This window comes from Meles meles, chromosome 2, assembly GCF_922984935.1.
Source record: "Meles meles chromosome 2, mMelMel3.1 paternal haplotype, whole genome shotgun sequence".
Classification (NCBI taxonomy): Eukaryota; Metazoa; Chordata; class Mammalia; order Carnivora; family Mustelidae; genus Meles; species Meles meles.
Genome location: NC_060067.1, coordinates 70828648 through 70848269, shown reverse-complemented (window position 1 = coordinate 70848269; position 19622 = coordinate 70828648). Strand labels below are relative to the sequence as shown.

The following is a 19622-nucleotide window of genomic DNA, read 5'->3' as shown; positions in this document are numbered from 1 at the left end:
AGTCACCTCATGAGATAACAATAGAGGCGCCTTATTCATAAAATAAGTTAACCCCATCATAAATAACCTTCCTTGAAACTTGAAGTCTCTTGGGGAGCAAAAAGAATGTTCTTACTGGAACTCTGCACCAGCTATCAGAAGACAGTGTCAGAGAAATGAGATTCCTACAGTAGATTGGTAAGTAGAGGCTTTTGAACATTTGGCAGGCCTCCCATATTACTGAAACCCAGAGATCTGCCTGGAAAGTATAACACCAAGGACTAGAGAGAAATTAAAGAAGGAGCAACACTGATTTTCAGAGAAATATGTGGAGTATAAAGAATAAAACTAACAATTGTTACTATTTGTTTAATGTTTATCATCTGTCAGGCACAGATTTAAGTATTTTATCATTTGATTCTTAATATCATGGTAACTCCATGAGGCAGGAATAATTGTTATCTTTATTTTAGAGATCACGAAAATAAGACTCAGAAAGGGCAAATTATTTGCTCAAGGTCACACAGCTGTTTGAACACAGTCCTGCTTTACACTACATGCTCACAACCCCCTATGCTCCTTCCATCTTCAATCTCCACTGCTCCACCAAAACAGATTTTGTTATGGAGACCTCCATGAAGGTCTCCTTGATTCAAGACATAATGCACATTTTTGGTCCTCTGAGGAACACTGGTTACTGCAGATCCTCCTTCTTTCTCTGAGTATTATCTTCCCCTGATTTTCAGAGCATCGACTCTCTTTGTTTCTGTTCAATTTTCCAAGAATTACTGTCAGTTTCTTTCAGTATCTTTTTCCCTTATCAGGCCACTAAGACTGGGATTCCTCAGGGCCAAAGCAGAGTCTCTCCTGCGTGCCTGCATTGTAGTTTCTTTCAATAGACAATATTGACCATTTCTTGGATTATCACCTCTGCTCAGATGACTGTAGCTCTCCAGCCTCTTCCAAAGTCTAGACTTAAGTACCTAAGATGATGCCTTTATTTGTATGTCTGAAAGTTAGGTCAGATGCATTCTACAACTAAGCTCAAGATGGCTGCCTCCATTTTCTCTCTCCACACAACCCCTTTTAGCAGAGGCTGCTGTCTGTGTCTTACCCATAGCTCTCTGGCTTTATTATTTCAGTTCCTACCCCCCAACTTCCAACTTGCAACAGTTGCAATTCTTGTCTGAAGAAATGGAGCTCACTCTGACTATTCCATATGGCAAGTAGAAGTGACAAAGAATTGATGTCCACTAGTCAGTTAATAACTGACAGGAGAAGGGTTTGGGCATAAATACCTCAATTTCTTTTCTTTTCAGGTGGGATAACTCTGTGGGCACAGGTTCCATACTGTCTTCTAGAGTTCCCTAACAGGAATGAACTATTATACTCCATAGTAAATTCCTTGAGAATATCTCTTTTATGACCTACCTCCCCTTCTCTGTCTCATTTGCTTGCTGCCCCATTGACATTTCCTGGGATCAACTCCCAAGCAAGCCACTCACCTTTAAACCTGTTTTGGGCTCTGCTGCTGGAGAAGATCACACCAACATACACTTTCCACCTGATTTTCTTCAAGTACTCCCTTCTCAATGAATGGGTATACCATCATCCTAATTCCACTGGCTGAAAACCCAGGGTCACCTTTGACCCTTTCTGTTTCCTTATACCCCAGATCTACTATCAATAAAACCTACAAATCATATACTTTCAATAGCTTCAAAGTGTCCACTGCTCCATCTCCTTTATTCCCTTCTATTCTAATCACCGTCATTTCTCACTTGAAAAGGTAAAAAATCGAAACAAAAAACAAACAAAAAATACCTCTGTCTTCCATACCCATTCTTGACCGCCCCCCACACACAAATCAGTGTGCAGCAAGAATATTGTACAAACTTTCTCATGTCACACTCCCCAAGTCCCTCCTACTTAAACACTTTGGTACATTTTGGTGGCTTTTAGGTTAATGATAGACAAGCCTAACCAGAAGACAAGGCACCAAGGGATTTTTTGCTTTCCTTTCCAGTTTCATTTTGCTTCAAACTAACCCACACCCTGGGCTCCACCCAGTCTGCACTTCAAAACTATGCTTTCGTACTTTCAAACTCTCTAATGGATTTTAGTGAAGTGTGAAAACAATTTATTTGGTCAGGATCAGCATTTTATTTTAATGAAATGGGAGAAGAGAAACACATCAGTGTTACCTGTTAGAGTCCCCCTCTTCCAATTATATGTGTACTGTATCATGATGAAAAACCTATGTGTAACCAACTATCACAGTCAGAAGAAGTTTGGAAAATCATGCCTTAAGCATACTGTGTTCTCTCCTGCCACTGAGCCTCAGCAGATTCTGGTCTCTCTGACTGGAGAGCTTTGCCCTAATTCTTTGCCTGGGAATTCTTAAGCACACTCCTAATATCAACTGCATCCATGCTGGGCTCCTAAGGACTTGGTGAAAACCTCTCCTGCAGGCACATAGGTAAGGAGAATTCTATCTACTCACTGGGGAGGATTAAAAGTGAAACCCATGAAGAATCAAAATATTGGGCTGCAGGATGGTTACCAACCATATTGAGGCAAAGATGTCTGGGAGAGAGGGCAGGTAGTGGAGCCTACAGAAGTTCCTAAAGCCATCTGACTGCAGCCTTAGGTCTTACACAGGACATTCTGGCATACTGGGAAGGACAAATTGGAGGCTGAGAAAATAGGGCAAAGATAGCATATTGAGAAAGCTAGTCAGAAGCCCAGGTGAGGGCTGGTAAGCATATTGGTAAAGATAGCAGCCCTCGCGTGGAGAGGAGAGCAGACCAGAAAAATGTCAAGGAGGGAGAATCTGTAAGACTTAGTTACGATGCAGTCTATCTCATGTATTTATTAGGCCCTAAAGAGTTGTAAATGGGCATTTTACAGTTGATTTATATAGTCTTCAGAGCCAACTTATTCGGGTGAGGGCCCTGAGACTGCTTGAAAAAAAAAATTTTTTAAAAACATTTCTGTTTCTGCTCATTGGCAGAAAGTACATATATTTATTTTTTCCTATTTGGTGAGAGAGGAGAGTTCTTAACTGTAGGTAACCTGTGGAGCACACAGGCCTGAGATGAGAGATGGGACGAATTTAAACCTCTTAGGTGTGGACAAAAAAAACCGAGGCTCAGAGCTTCACTGGCTTGCAAGCCGGGAGCCCCAGCTGCAATCAGAACCCAGGACTTCAACAGCCAGAGGATGGTTTTGTCCATAAAGCCATTCATGGTCAAAGGTATAGTTCCTGAACAGTACCCGTGGGAGTCTCCTCTTTCCACACCAGCAAGACCAGGAGAATTTTCTGGTCCACCAAGTCGGTTCTCTTTCCCCTACTGCCAAGTGAGTTGGGACATCACCGCATCCCACAGCCCCTCCAACACTAAGGTGGGTATTGCTGGGCTCCCTGACTCCAGACAGGAGTTCGACTTGTATGAAACTAAAGAAAAAGAGTTACCACTTATTAAATGAAGATATGGATTACAGTTGTGGTAATAGAAATAGGAAAAAGAGAAAAATATTAGAGACAATGTGAAAAAAAGGTAAAAGAACTTAATGTTTGACAAGTTACGAGGGATAAAGAGAAAAGAAGAAGTAAGGAAGAATGCAAGACTTGTAGACTGGGAAGAAAGCAGTACCACTGACCAAATGGGGTCACCTGGGAAGGAGACATAGCCCAGGTCACAGAGAGAAAGACCATTAGCTCAGTCTGGGGTAAGTTCATTTTGACAGGAGGGCAGGATATGCATGTGGAGATTTCCTGCTGATGTGTTATTTGAGAAAAATGTTTTATATCACCTAAGACAGTTTTATTTCCATTTTGAGTCATAAAGGTGAGCTTTGCAGTTATAGCAAGAAGAATAAAGGCCTAAAGAGATGCACAAATTGCCGAGGAAAGTATTGATTGCAGTTTTGATCATCGAAGCTGATACCTATCTCCCCATGTATCTCCCCATATATATATAAACTATCTCCCCATATATATATAAGCAGGAGAAGAGAAGACAGAGGGCCAAGACGGGCTCTTTCTTCTCTTTTCACTGATGTATCAAAACCAATACCACACAAAACAGCCCTGCTGTTACCACTGGGAGCCGGCAGCCAGACTCTGGTATTATACCCGAGTCTGGTTTTCACATAGCTGCTCATCCTGAGAGAAGCTTTCAAAGAGGCTGCCTGGAGCAGTTGATGGTGCAAGGGGGGGCATCTTCATAGGCACTCACAGCTGCTGACATCGCTGGAGGAAGGCTGGCAGTTTGCAGGGTAGGGAGGTATAGTTGTGAAGAGAAGAAAACCAAGAAAGGGTTAAAGTTAGAGCTGATTTTAGGTTCAGATGTTAAGATTGACACAGACAAGAGGCAAAGAGGAAGAGTGTGTAAAGCTCTGCTACTTCCCAGAACTGCAGTTTCTGTGAAAGTCAGACTCACCACTGAGAACTGAAGAGACACAAAGGTTTTGAAGTTCATTTAGTTCTCCCTCCCCCAGCTCCCACAAACACAGAGACCCACGGCTTCCACAGAGGAAGTGACTGAGCCAGAGGGGTCACATGACCTGCTGGTGGTCACACAGGCAGCTGTCAGTGGTAGGGTCTGGCTATATGCTCAAGACTGCAGACACCCACTCGAGGGTTTTTTCTTTTCTTTTCTTTTTTTTTTTATTTATTTGACAGAGATCACAAGTAGGCAGAGAGGCAGGCAGAGAGAGAAGAGGAAGCAGGCTCCCTTCCGAGCAGGGAGCCCGATGCAGGGCTCGATCCCAGGACCCTGGGATCATGACCTGAGCCGAAGGCAGAGGCTTTAACCCACTGAGCCACCCAGGTGCCCCTCGAGGGTTTTTTCTTAATGTCCACACTACATCACAAAACCTACCCTACCTGGGTAAACATAAACCCCCAAATTGTGGAGAATCATTATGGTATTTGACAAATAGAATAAATTATAAAGGTAGTGGCAGGAAATATCTATGATGAAGAATAAGATGGAATTGATATAACTCACATGCCAAGTAATATATAAAAATAGATTTGAAGTCCCCAACATAGGTCTCTCAGAGAGAGTAGTGTTCCCCACTGCACCGTTCTCTAACATCTCTTCCTGCAGAGCTCTGGTTTTGTCTGCGGGCTCAGTCCCCTACCTCCCTTTCTCGGTTCTGGTTCTTCTTCCAGAGCCACGAGAAATGATGAACAGGTTGCGCAGCAACAATGTCAACACCATTTCTAACCTTTGTATTTGAAACATGACTTCTCCAAGCTGGTGTGGCCTCACTCCCCCTGTGCTTCTACCTCTAAGACTCAACTTCCTTAGCAGGCTCTAAATCTACATCCCTAGTATCCACCAAGACAACCATAATTGCCCTTTTCCATCTTAAAATGTTGTTCCCGTTCTTTCATTCTGAATTCTACACCCTGAACCTACACCTGTCGCCTCACACTTCTGGAAGAGCCCATAGGCACTAAACATGGCACCATTCTTCTGTCATCTTCACAACCTTCACTCCTGAAATTCAAGACCATCCTGTGGCCTCAGGTCACTCATTGCCTGTTCTGTCCCTTTTGGCTTGCTATCCAGGCTGACTCCGCTCTGTCCTCTGGGTTCACAGCATTTATTTGTCCTTGCCCCCTACCTTCCCTCCCCTCCCCCTCTTCCAAAATTAATAGTCCTGGCCCAAATAAGACACTGACAACAATTTAAATTTGGCAACAGAAAATAAGGAAAGAAGGAAGATGATAGCTAAATGTTGAGGAAATAGGGCTGCATCTAGAAACAAGTATTAATAATATACCTGAATATAAGGCCTAAAGGTGAAGAAATTATCCAATCCATAGGAATTATTCAGGCTAGACTAGGTTGCTGCTCTTAACAATTTACCTGGAAATCTCAGTGAAATAACATAAGAAAGTTTCATTTCCTCCTCCTCATAAATATGTAATGGGTGTTGAGAGGTGGTGGAGAATTTGCTCTATGTAGGAGTTAGGAACCTGGGTTCAAGGAGGCCTCAGTTTCTTAAAGATTCAACATTAGGGGGAACTCCCTCTCCTTATTTCCTGGCAGCTGAAGAGAGACCCAAGGATCACAAGGGGGTTTCCATAGTCTTGACCTGGAATTAACACATATTACCTCCTCTCACTGCTCATTAGCTAGAGATGGGCCCATGTGCCTCCCATCTCCAAGGACTCAGAGCAGCCTTACTTCTCCATGCAGCCCAAAGGAGGGGGGGGCGGTTGAGACCCAGCATGCTAGTGGTGTCCAAGGCACGGTAATTCTGTCATTGTGGCTCTGCAATTCTTGCAGTGGTTGGTTGGCTAAAGGGCAAATGCCCTCACAGTTATGACAATGCTCCTCATATTTAGCTGACAAAAAGCAAACTTTTTTTTGCAGTGAGATGTAAAGAAATGAATATGTTCTCACTGACTGATGAAATGACAGGATGTGTGTTAAGAGCCAGAGAGAACCCGAGGTAGCAGAGTGGTTATGCTGCCACCATTTTATTTTACTGTCTGTTTTTGCTTGTTTTATTTTTGTAACTTGAGGAGCATTTTTCTAACGTTAGTTTTTAATGCATACCTTGTATTTAATGCACCAAGATTAAAAATGGAGCATTTACCTCTCATTTTTATGAGTAACTGCATGTAATATTTGAGAGCATAAAAGAATAAGGATGTCTTATTTAAAGCAACTTGTAATCTATAAAGAACTCCCCAAACTCAACACACACAAAACAGATAATCAAGTCAAAAAATGGGCAGAAGACATGAACAGACAGTCCTCCAAAGAAGTCATACAAATGGTTAACAGACACATGAAAAAATGTTCATCATCCTTAGCCATCAGGGAAATTCAAATCAAAACCACATTGAGATACCACTTTACACCAGTTAGAATGGCCAAAATCAACAAGACAGTAAATAACAAGTGTTGGAGAGGATGTAGAAGAAGCGGAACCCTCTTACACTGTTGGTGGGAATGCAAGTTGGTGTAGCCACTTGGAAAACAATGTGGAGATTCCTTAAGAAATTAAAAACAGAACTACCCTATGACCCTGCAATTGCACTACTGGGTATTTACCCCAAAGATACAGATGTCATGAAGAGAAGGGCCACCTGTACCCCAATGTTCATAGCAGCAATGGCCACAGTTCCCAAACTGTGGAAAGAACCAAGATGCCCTTCAACAGACGAATGGATAAAGAAGATATGGTCCATGTATATGATGGAGTATTATGCCTCCATCAGAAAGGATGAATATTCAACTTTTGTATCAACATGGACAGGACTGGAGGAGATTATGCTGACTGAAATAAGTCAAGCAGACAGAGTCAATTATCATATGGTTTCACTTACTTGTGGAGCATAAGGAATAATATGGAGGACATTAGGAGATGGAGAGGAGAAGTGAGTCAGGGGAAATTGGCAGGGGACACAAACCATGAGACTGTGGACTCTGAGAAACAAACTGAGAGGTTTGGAAGGGAGGGGGTTGGAGGTTGGGTGAGCCTGGTAGTGGGTATTAAAGAGGGCACATATTGCATGGAGCACTGGGTGTGGTGCATAAACATGAATTTTGGAACACTGAAAAAAATTAATTAAATTAAATTTAAAAAAATGAAATAAAACAAAAAATAAAGTGTACCCATCTCAACCAAAAAAAAAGAAAAGAAAAGAAAAGAAAAGTGAAAGCAACTTGTAGTTCCTTCATATGGAACAGGGTCCCAACTAATAAAATCATACCTATCAGGTTTTTTTTTTTTAATATTTTATTTATTTGACAGAGAGAAATCACAACTAGGCAGAGAGGCAGGCAGAGAGAGAGGAGGAAGCAGGCTCCCCGAGGAGCAGAGAGCCCGATGTGGGGCTCGATCCCAGGACCCTGGGATCATGACCTGAGCCGAAGGCAGAGGCCTTAACCCACTGAGCCACCCAGGCGCCCCCATACCTATCAGTTTATCAATATATTTTGTGGTTTAATTCCAGAGTGCCACCTGCACATTTTTACATATTGAAACTTTTCATCATAGTCCTTTATAACAAACCAAGGATAATTCAACACATGTATTAATTATGACAGTAGTATGCCTAACCCTGGAATTAACTTTAAATGCTCAGTGCATAAACTGAACATTTTGCGAAAAGTACACCAAAATAATGAGAAAAGAAAGCTGTTGAATTACTCTTTATTATCGCTTCCTCTCGTTCCTCACATTACATGATGAAAATGTTTTGAGTTATTTATTTACATCTAACTCACAGAGATAGCTTTTATACCCACTAAAATGAAGTCTACAGTAGGATCAGTGTGGCCGTCACTCTGCTCCCCAGTTTTCCTGGAGACACCTGGGTGGTGTAGGGGGACTGGACTCCCCCCAGCATCCTCACCTCTCATAACATCACATCAGAGGAGAAGCAGGAAATACAAGTAAAGAAATTTTTTTCCCTCTAACTTCACAAAATGGGGTTGATGCAGCACCATTTTCTTTTGGAGATGACCCCAGAAGTGTGTTGACAACATTTAACCCTCAACATTGCAAGCCTGTAGTTTGTAAGACATCTTCTGAAAGCCCTTCTGCCACTGCCCTGTACCTCTTCTAAACACACCTAACCCCCCATGGGAATGACAGACTTGTTCTGTCCTCTCTTCCACAGCTGTGAGGACAGCCAGCTCTGTGTGTGTGGCATTTAAGATCTTCCTAATCCTGAAAGCTCATAAATGCTGGTATTGATTTTTTAAAAAATCAGCCTCACACAGGTTGACAAAACATTTACTCTCATTTTGCTAAAAACTGAAGTGATCCTTTTAGTATCCTGCTTTTATATAGGGATTAGTTGCCAAACCAGAGAAAAATACTTAGGACAACCAAACTGAAATTCAACAGAATATATAAAGTAGAGCTAAACTCACTAATGGAATAACTCACTTATTTGTGGAAGATAAAAAAAATTTAATTTTTTTTCATCAGGTCCACTAAAAGACAAATTTTCTTTTAAAATTACAAATATCTACTCACTAATTTTTCTAAATATATTCTCTGGTAGGTAAGAGTGTACTACTGCTTAAAAATGATATCTGAGATGAAATAAAAATACACTTCTGAAACAGAAATCAACTCACAAATTTTTTTTACTTGAATTGATACCCATTTTATAAATGGAAAAACTGAATGAGAAAATTCATATGACTGTTTCTAAAGTTGATTTGTGAATGGAACAAGAAATAGAATGCTTTCCCCCTAACTAATTCAAATGTCTGACTCAAGTTTTGTTGGCACTCTTCCTGTTTTAAAGATCTGTACCAACTGAAATGCTTGTTTATGCACACATTGTAAGAAAGATTCTAACTAAAGTCTAAAAACACATCTTTTTTTTTTTTTTTCAAAAAGTTTCTATGTACATTTCAAATCTCCAGCATCGTGTCTAGGTTTCTATTTTTCTTTCTCTTTTCTTTTCTTCCTTGAGATTCTCACAGGAGAAGAAAAGAGGGAAAAATGAGATTTCATCAGAGGACGGTTCTGACCTAGAAGGAGGGAAGGAAGACCTTTAACATGAAGAACATCAGAGACAGATGTTTAAAAAGGGGGGGTAAGGAGATATTAATATGTTATTTTGCATCATGTGGATGTAAAGAAAAAGTTACCAAGTTTTTTGTTGCTTGAACAAGGACAAGGATTTTCTTATAGGGTTCTGAAATGTTTTATAGTTGGAAAGTAATGTGAAAAACAGTAACTTTTGGCACTAAATGATTGGTATAAGGCTCACCACCTTCAATAAAAAGATGCTTCTGTTCAATTTCCAGTCACATCAAATTCTCATTATAAGCAGCTAAATCCCATCTCTTCATGAGCCAGACTGTATCGAAAGTAGCAGCTTTATGCATTAAGTTTTGCAATGTACACGTACATCCCATATACCCCAGGTCACAAAGCAAATTCTATGACTTTTTCCCCTTGGTGAATGACAGGCTTGGATGTTCTAAGCTTCAGTGAGGCCACAAACAGGAAAGCACTGTGACCAAGGTGTCCTCAGAAATAAGAAAGAAATTATGTTGCTTCTTAGAAACAGAAATGCCCAGTTCCCACGTGCTTGCATAAAATCTGTTTTAGTGTTAAAGAAAAAAAGTAAAGATTGCTGAGAGTTTAATTCAGAATCCATGAGGAGGAAAATTAGAGAAATAAGGCCAAAAAAAAAAAAAAAAAGTCCCTAGTGTAGGAAACTTAAAAGCCTACTTAATAATTTCCATGCCCTTCTCGCATTTCATATTATTTGCAAATATCAGATATTGCTAGATTTCCTTTTAAGGTCTGGTGAGAAAATGAAATTAAATGCCAATAAAGTTAAAGTTCCCAGACTGACCATGGAAATCAGGACAGGAAGGCACAGACTTTAATAATGAATGCTAGGGCTCAGAGCACGAGCTCTAAGTCAGAGTGTAGCCCACCTTGCCAGTGAAGAGGCCAGCAAACTTGACCTTGGATTGCTTGCCCTTTAAGGGAAGTTCTTTTTAGCAGTGAAGAACCCCTCTAGTAGGCAGAAAGATGAATATCACTTTCAAAACAGAAAATAGGTCAACTGATACCACAGAATGAAAGCAAGGTACTGTCAATTTTTTAAGGCAGTAAGCTGAAAATGAAAGGTAACATTCAAGTATACAAGGATGGTACATTTTCTGATGCGTAGTATGTCCATTCTCAGAGTCTGTAGTTTGCTGTGCCTGGGAATGTTAGCTTCATTTGAAAGACTTAACCAAATCCAAGTAATTAATTGAATGGTACATGCCTGTTTATATTGCCCATGAATAGATGCAAAGGGTACTCTGGTAACAGAGCTAGAGAAGAAACAGTAACATTTGGCAATGGAATGGTTTGAAGATAAAACAAAATAAGAATATTTACAAGGTGAGAGTGATGGTAGTGATGAAATATTAGAATCCGTTTACTTATAAATGACAACTATAAATTCATATACATTAGACCCATGCAGTAGATGACCAAAATGGCCATAATACTTTGTAGTGCCTCCAATCAAGAAGTGAAGTCTACTTGCCTATCATGAATTTGGGCTGGTGGTGTAATTTACTTTAGCTAATAAGTGGCAAAAAGGATTTTGTGCCAGTTCTGAGAATAATACTTAAAAGAATTTTCAGTTTTTCTTCCCACCTCATTCTCCCACTCTTTCTCTCTCTCTGTCTCTCTCCTAGAACCTGCTGCCTCCATCTGAACACATCTCAAGACTGGTCAGTCTAGCCTTCTACAAGACAAAGGAGTCACTGCAAATTGTCACTGCTCCAGCGAAAAATCACCCAGCCAAAGCCACCTGAAGCAAAGCCACCCAGCTGGCCAGCAGCTGACCACAGACAGGTGAATAGCCCAAATTGTAGCAGCACAAGAACTGCTCAACCAATCCCAGCCAAACTGTCAACCCACAGAATTATAAGCTAAATAAGTTGTTATTTAAAGCCTCAAAGTTTTGTGGTGATTTGTTATGCAATAAAAATAATGGATAGAATCCATACATTCTAAGAAGCTTCATATAAGTCTATCTCAAACTCAAGTTGTCAAAATTTTATTGAGTATTAACTGCGTGCCAGGCATGATGACAGGGCTCAGTAGTGATACATTCAGGCGACAGAGCTCCATGTTGCAAAGTCTGTGCAAAGGAGATCAGGAAGTCTTACAGCAGAAGACACTTGAGTGAAGACTTTTAATATATTTATGAATGAGCCAGGTGAAGCAAGCAGGGAGAAGTATTGGAGTTAGGGGGAATGGTAAAGATATACCGAAGTTAAACAGAAAGGTATAAGCAGGAAGGTACAGAAATTTATATTACAGAGTGTAAAGTTTTAGTCGGGAAATCCAGGAAATGAGGCTAGAGAAATTAGTGAGAACAACACCGTGGAAGGCTTTGGCTGCTCTCATAAATACCTTGGGATGATTGATATAGGTCTAGGCCAGTAGTTCTCGAACATTAAAGCACATGAAAATCATCTGGTTGTGTTAAGAATAAAAATTTCTAGGCCTCTATCACCCATAAATTCTGATTCAGTAACTGTAATGGAGGCCAGACTTTGGGCTGCAGACTTTTTACATTTTTAATAGGTAATCCTGGATGGGGGGAGTGTGATAAAGATTGTTCATGGACTACACTTTAAAAAAACATCACTAGGCAATGGCAGGTCTCCTGAAGTGATTTTAAAAAGAGAGTGACTTGAGCACTCTCTCTATTATTTTCAGGTTGTTATTTAGGACTGAGTTTTCTGACTGTGGTCTGTTTAGGTAACTTAAAGGCACGGTGGTGACAGAGTTAAGAATAAGAGAATTGCACAGTGGTAGTAAGGCTGAGGACTGATGTATGAAATAGTTAGGAAGTTAGGCTGCCAGAGATTTTTGTTGATTGGAGGAATGGATGATGGAGGGGAGGGGAAATATCAAGGACAACTTCCAGATTACATGAGATATGAGATACCTTAAAAATACCTGGAAAGCATTGCTTTGCATATGAGCAGTACTGATTAGGAGTCATCAGTATACAGGTGTAAACCAAACTATGGGAATTGGGGGAGATCCCAGAAGAGCGAATAGAGTGAGAAGGGGCGAGGCCCATGACAGAGCCCAGAGGTCATCGGCACTCAAAGGACACATAAGAGACAAAGAGTGGCTTTGGAGGCTGTGAAGAACCACCACAGAAGTAAGAGAAACTCATGGCTGAGCTGACATTGCCACAAACCAGCCCTGCCCCAAGGCAATCTGCCATGTGTGCTCACCCTACTTAAAAACTAAGAAGTGTCATTCAAAGTCTCTTGTGATCTTTGCTGTCTTGTTTCACTAGTTTCAGGCACAGAAGACTGAAGAGAGGGGTTTGAGGAGTTAAAGTATAAATGTGCAAACAATCTATGACAACACTTTTAAGAGAATGTAGAGTATGCAGAAAAGTATAAATAAGAATGTAAAAAAAAAAAGAACTACTTATGCACTTTGGTGAACAACCTTGCTGAGTCTCTTGCTCACAATTTTACATAATTTTAAATAAATTGGATATTTGATTTAAACTTTATTATTAAATATTAATGTAATACATATGATATGTAATAAAAATGCCTCCTTTGCACTCAGCAATATTGTCAGCCTACATATTAATAATAATCTATATCAGGGCCTGGAAACATTTTCTGAAAAGGGTCAGATAATAAATGTTTTAGGGTTTTTGAGCCATATGGTCCCAGTTGAAGTCACACAAGTCTTGTCTCTGCACTGTAGCAGGCAAGCAGCATTAGACAAAAAGCAAGTGGGTGGACACAAATGATCCGGCCCGTAGGCTATAGTTAGCCAAATATTGATCTATATGATAAGTTTTAATAACTTCATATTGCTTATGGCTGTACCATAAATTATTTAGTCAACGTCACTTCAAGAAATGTATCCCAAGGGGCGCCTGGGTGGCTCAGTGGATTAAGCCGCTGCCTTCCGCTCAGGTCATGATCTCAGGGTCCTGGGATCCAGCCTCGCATCGGGCTCTCTGCTCCGCAGGGAGCCCGCTTCCTCCTCTCTCTCTGCCTGCCTCTCTGCCTACTTGTGATCTCTCTCCCTGTCAAATAAATAAATAAAATCTTAAAAAAAAAACACTTTAAAAAAAAAAAAGAAATGTATCCCAAGTAGATTTTCAACTGTTTGAAAATGTTTGAACCAAATATATTTAATATAGCCTTATATATTTTCATGGAAAATATAAGCAACATAAATGTTCATCAAAAGGAGAATAATTAGGGGTTCCTGTGTGGCTTCAGCTCAGGTCATGATCTCAGGGTCCTGGAATCAAGCCCCATGTTGGGTCCCACACTCAGCGAGGAGTCTGCTTATCTCTCTGTCCCTCTGCCCCTCCCCCTGCTCATGCTCTCTCTCTTTCTCTCTCAAATAAATAAATCTTTTTAAAAAAAGGAGATTAATTAGGTAACTTTTGATATACATAATAATTAATTTCAAGGTTCCTAAATGGTAAAGTTATTTCTAAGTTATCTTGCCCCTAACTCATATAAGTTTCTTCAGTTGTAGACACCTGAATCTTTTTCAAGTTTTTATTTTAATTCCAGTTAGTTAACATACAGTGTTATATTAGTGGCATGTGTAGTAAATAGTGATTTAACATTTCCATACATCACCCAGTGCTCATCACAACAAGTGTACTCCCTAAACCCCATCACCTTTTCTACCCCCCCAAACCTTCCCCTCTCAAAACTATCAGTTTTTTTCTCTATAGTTAAGAGTCTGTGTCTTGTTCTCTCTCTCTCTCTCTCTCCCCGCTCCTTTGCTTGTTTGTTTTGTTTCTTAAATTCCACATGTGAGTGAAATCATGCCGTATTTTTCTCTGACTGACTTACTTTGTTTAGCATTATATTCTCTACTCCATCCATGTCTTTGCAAATGGCAAGATTTCATTATTTTTCATGGTTGAATAACATTTCATTGTATATACACAATGAAATACATTATATGGAGACTCTTGGCTATTTAAATAATGCTGCTATAAATACAAGGGTGCATGTGTACCTTTGAAATAGTATTTTTGTATTACTTGGGTAAGTATTCAGTAGTGTGAATGCTGAATCACAGGGCACTTCTATTTCTAACTTTTTGAGGAAACCCCATACTGTTTTTCAGAGTGGCTACACTAATTTGCATTCCCACTAACAGTGCAAGAGGGTTCTCTTTTCTCCACGTCCTCGCCAACACCTGTTGTTTCTTGTGTTGTTGATCTTAGTCATCCTGACAAGTGTGGGGTGATATTCAAAATCAATGATATGTGGATTATCATGTTACTTTGACTTCACCATGACAGGGAGATCAGTATGTATAAAATTATAATATAACATACTACATTATTTAACTTACAAAACTTACTCATATTTCATTACTCATAATGTTCTCTTTTGGTCCAGGATCCAAGGCAAAAATCACACTTTACATTTAGTTGTGTTTCCTTAGATTCCTTTAATATGGAACTGGTCCTCGGTCATTCTTTGTTTGTCGTGATCTTGAGAATTCTCAAGAGTACTAGTATTGTGATACCCCAAAGCCAGTGAGTCCACCTAGTGCCCAAATCTTGGTTTGTAAATACAATCCTTCAATACCAGAAAACTGTGAGTCCTTGGAGAAATATATGGCTGTAGAATTAGGGCAGGGAAAGTACAAGATGAGTCTGAAATATCTTGCGGTGTCAGAATATATGGAAGTAATTTAAGAAGTGGGTAAGGATGGACACATTTGAAAAAGATATAGGAGCCAACTTGAAGGGAATTCCCAAAGGCCAAGTCTGGGAAAACTGAACAAGAAAATAAATAATGATTGTGATAGATTATAATCTAAGGAATTCATTTGTCCTTACAAATATAAATAATGAAAGAACAAGATCAATGAATAAATATAGAAAAGCATAAACTTTTCCTTACCATAAATTTCCAACTAGTATCTGTAGATGAAGGAATGATTGAAATTGAAAATCACCATTTGGCAAACACCACAGTAATAATTGTTTCAGACAGAAAAACATCAGTGGATACTAAAATTAGTGGTGAAAGTGTGATAAATAACAAGATACTTAAGTATTCTCAAATTATGTCCTCATAAGATCCTTACTGTGCCCAAAGAAACATAGTAACTGCAGTGGAGAAACCCAGCAGCCATCACCTTCACCAAGTTACCATTTTTAGTAATGGAACAAATAAACATCAAATGACTTCTGATATGATATGCTGAGAAATTCGTAATCTTAGTTTCTGGTATCTTTGCCAAAAATGCAGAGTCTGAATTTAAATTCTGAGGAAGTGTCAGAGAAAATGTATTGATGGTCAGAGCCTAATCAAGCTAATATTACACTCATGTGTTAGAAGCACTTCCGGTTTGGCCTTCATTCTTTTCACAAAGAAATCCATTTAAAGAGGTTTAAGGAAAAAATTACAGGATGAGAGTCATGCCTTAAGAAGATTAAACTGGCTGCAGATAATAAGATACAAAATCAAGGGTATAAATAAATACTATAGAAGGTATTTGTGCCTGTTATCTGATATATTATTTATATATGATATATGAATATGATATATGAAATATATGAATATGAATATGATATATGAAATAATATCTGATATATTATTTCAAGTGCACTGTCACAATAATCTCAACAAGGGTAATGGCCACAGAAATGGTGGAGAGTAAGCTGAGAAATGATATGAAGAAGACTCGAAATGATTTTTGTACTCATTGAATGTGAAGGGTCTGCAGAAGCAGTGAAAGGAAGATCTCTGTTTACTACACTGAGCAGGCAGCAGGAAAGGTCAGTCTCCAGTCTGGGAAAGAGAATGATTGCATTTTCCATTAAGAAACTGAGCTTGAAGAGAACATGTAACTTGCAGTGCTACAAGGCCAGAAAGAAGCAGAATCAGTACTTAACCCCAAATCTGCTAAGTTCAGAAATTTCTATGGAGGGAGAAAGAAGGAAAGGAAGGAACGGAGGGAAGAAGAAAGGGAGGAAGAGATTTCTATAGCCTACATGAAGTTCAATGTATATGGAGACTCTGCAAGGGATTAATAAGAACTGCAAGCTTCTGCAAATGTTAATTTCTTTTTTTTTTTTTAAGATTTTATTCATTTACTTGACAGACAGAGATCACAAGTAGACAGAGAGGCAGGCAGAGAGAGAAGAAGGGAAGCAGGCTCCATGCTGAGCAGAGAGCCCGGTGTGGGGCCTGATCCCAGGACCCTGAGATCATGACCTGAGCTGAAGGCAGAGGCCTTAACCCACCGAGCCACCCAGGCACCCCTGCAAATGTCAATTTCTAAGTCCACAAACAATTACATATATGTGCAAAATTATAAGCAACTCATAAAAAATGTAAAGGAAAAGGTGAAGTTCCCCTTTTATCTCTGAGTTCCACTGGACTTTATCTAAGAGTAAATTTCATGTTCCTCAGTTTCAAGTAAGAGCAGTCTCCGGCTTTCAACAGTCACGTGATTGACTGTCAGAGCCTAGTCAACCTCAGAGATCAGTGGTTTCAGTGCAATCATTTTACGTTTACATGTATCTGATCCTGCACATCCAAATATATATATATATATATATTATATATATATATATATATGGATTTCCTTAACATATATATGTGTGTGTGTATATATATATAAAGTAAATTACTTTTATGTGTGTGTATATATATATATGTGTGTGTGTATATATATATAAAGTATGTGTGTGTGTATATATATATAAAGTAAATTACCTACACCAGTGTCTTTTCCATCTAACCTATATATATATATATAATATATATATATATATATATAACCTATATATATATATATAGGTTAGATGGAAAAGACACTGGTGTAGGTTAGATGGAAAAGACACTGGTGTAGGTAATTTACTTTGCACTAGGTTTCTCAGCCAATGTTAAGAGCAGATGGGAACTGGAGTTTTAGGTTTCAATTCCCTATACAAATTGGCAAAACTGTTACATCCTGAATAGCTACATGAAAAAAAAGAGAATCATCTTTTGAATACATTTAAATCTACATACAGCAACATGACTGAGATCAGCTCTGAGGGTGGGCAGAGGACCCCACTGTTCAACCCACTGGGTTTTAAGTCACAGCTTAGCCTTAACAAAAAGAAAGACAGAAGTTTCTGGTCATGAACTACTTGTTATTTTTCCAGACGTTTGCTCCCGGTAGAAAGAAAAGGTGGTGGTAAGCCCAAAATCTGCCCCTCCAGCCTTCCCTTAAATGGAGATGATGAGGCTAAAAACAGAGTACTCCTATTCTCAGTAGTAAAGGTAAAATGAATGAGAAAAATCTCTTCATTCTAGTTAATGCATTCAAAGGTTGAATGAATGAAATAAGTAATACTTATTTCATTCTCATTAAATATAGTTTTTCCCCCAAAATTTCTAGGACCTGTAAGAACGATGAAGTAAATTCATGCACATTGGGCAAAGTACACAGAGAAAGGCATATCCCTTACATTATCACAGTGCTTGTCCTAAATCACCACAAAGTAATCATTTTTAAATTCTTCTCTAACCACACAGTTCATTACATACTCTAAGGAAGGTTTTTCATTATTCCTGTTTATTTATTTATGCTCCTGAAAAGGAATAAAAAACATTTCTAATTCAGGTACTCTCAAATCATATTCTACCTTCTTGCAATTAAAACACAAATTTCCTCAAGACGCTGCTTGCCTAAAACAACCGTGTTTTCAAAATAGGCACTTCATGAAATTTGTTAGTAACAGTTGAATGCTATGGGACAGAGCAAAGCTTCAATTAAAGGATTATAGTTCCGGAGCTAAAACAGGAGTCTGTATGCTCAAGGCCAAGCTTTCTTTCCTACATTCATTGACTCCGATTTTAACTTGGTTTTGATTTTTCTTTTCTCTTTCTTTTCTTTTTCTATTTACTGTTGGATAGATCTATAAGTTATAGGGGAAAGAGTAGTCTGATCTTACCAAGAAAGTTGTTTTTCTCAAGTTGTTTCTTGCATTTTCAAGTCAGTTCCTGGCTCCAGCCTTACTTTCAGGATCTGAACCTTCATTACTTCTGGTGACTCACTAAGGTCCAAAGTCTGCCCCAACAATACCTGAATGCTTGAATCACCCTGGAGTCAGCTTGCTTACCGGAAACTCTTCCAGTTTCCCTCACATAAAAACGGGACTTATAAAATGGAGAAATAAAGAAAGGACGTGCCTTTTGGATTTCAGTGCGGTCATCATCATTTCCTTTCTCTCTCTCCTTAATATCATGTGAATTTCTAAGCATCCCAAAGAAGTTGATGAACACGGGGTACTTTGTAGGTTTTTCCCAAAAATACTCAAAAGTGACAACTCTCACAAAACAATGGTTTCTTTCCCATCACCGCTACATTAAGAGAAAAGAAATACATTACTAATCTTGTTAGGTAATCATAGATAAACTTAACAGCTACTGAAGGTATTATTTGCTAGGACACACTTCAATACACAATTCAGTGCTATCGAGGGATTGAGGCAAAAAGTGCTTCTCAGTTGGAAAAAATATCAAATAGATATTTTTGAACTTCTCAGTAGGTAATAATCCAGTAAGTCTGGGAAACATTTTATAGGCACATGGAACAAATTATTTTGGTAATTGCAAAAGGATTATTAATACTTATAGGTCAATTGTCCTGACCTTTTCAAATGTAACTATTTTGCAGAAAATAGAAGCTAAATATAAATTAAGTTGTGATTTTCTCTTAAATTTTTAGATGAATGAGATAGTAAATTAATGAATTATTTAAACATTCCACCCACATTTTTAGTCTGTATATGCATACAAATAAGAAAGAGTATTTTCGAATTACACAGGATTTTACACACATATACATTCTGTTTCTCTGTCTAATAAATTCTAGATGGCCACTGGAGGGCCAGATGGAAAGGGAAGACTACCTGGTCTTCCTTTATTCATTTCTATTTTGACCTTATATTTGTAAAAGCTGAAAGATAATTCTGGCCAGTGTTTGTTCAATTCTATAGCCTTCTGAAACAGACAGTATCAACTTCATAACAGTATCATAATTATTTATCCCCATCAGAGCAGAGCTGTTTGCCTGATGAAAACATAATTGGAAAAAAT

At 38.9% G+C, this 19622-nt stretch overlaps 1 protein-coding gene across 4 annotated transcripts in view; it reads right to left on the bottom strand.

Annotated features, from left to right (window-relative positions):
* The window catches only part of INPP4B (inositol polyphosphate-4-phosphatase type II B), a 563252-nt gene extending 544698 nt beyond the window's left edge, over positions 1–18554 (bottom strand). For all 4 annotated transcript variants that reach the window (XM_045992576.1, XM_045992594.1, XM_045992567.1 and 1 more), the window contains exon 1: positions 18476–18554. The gene's annotated coding sequence lies outside the window, so the exon portion shown is untranslated. The remainder of the gene's footprint in view (positions 1–18475) is intronic.
* Between the last annotated feature and the right edge of the window lie 1068 nt (positions 18555–19622).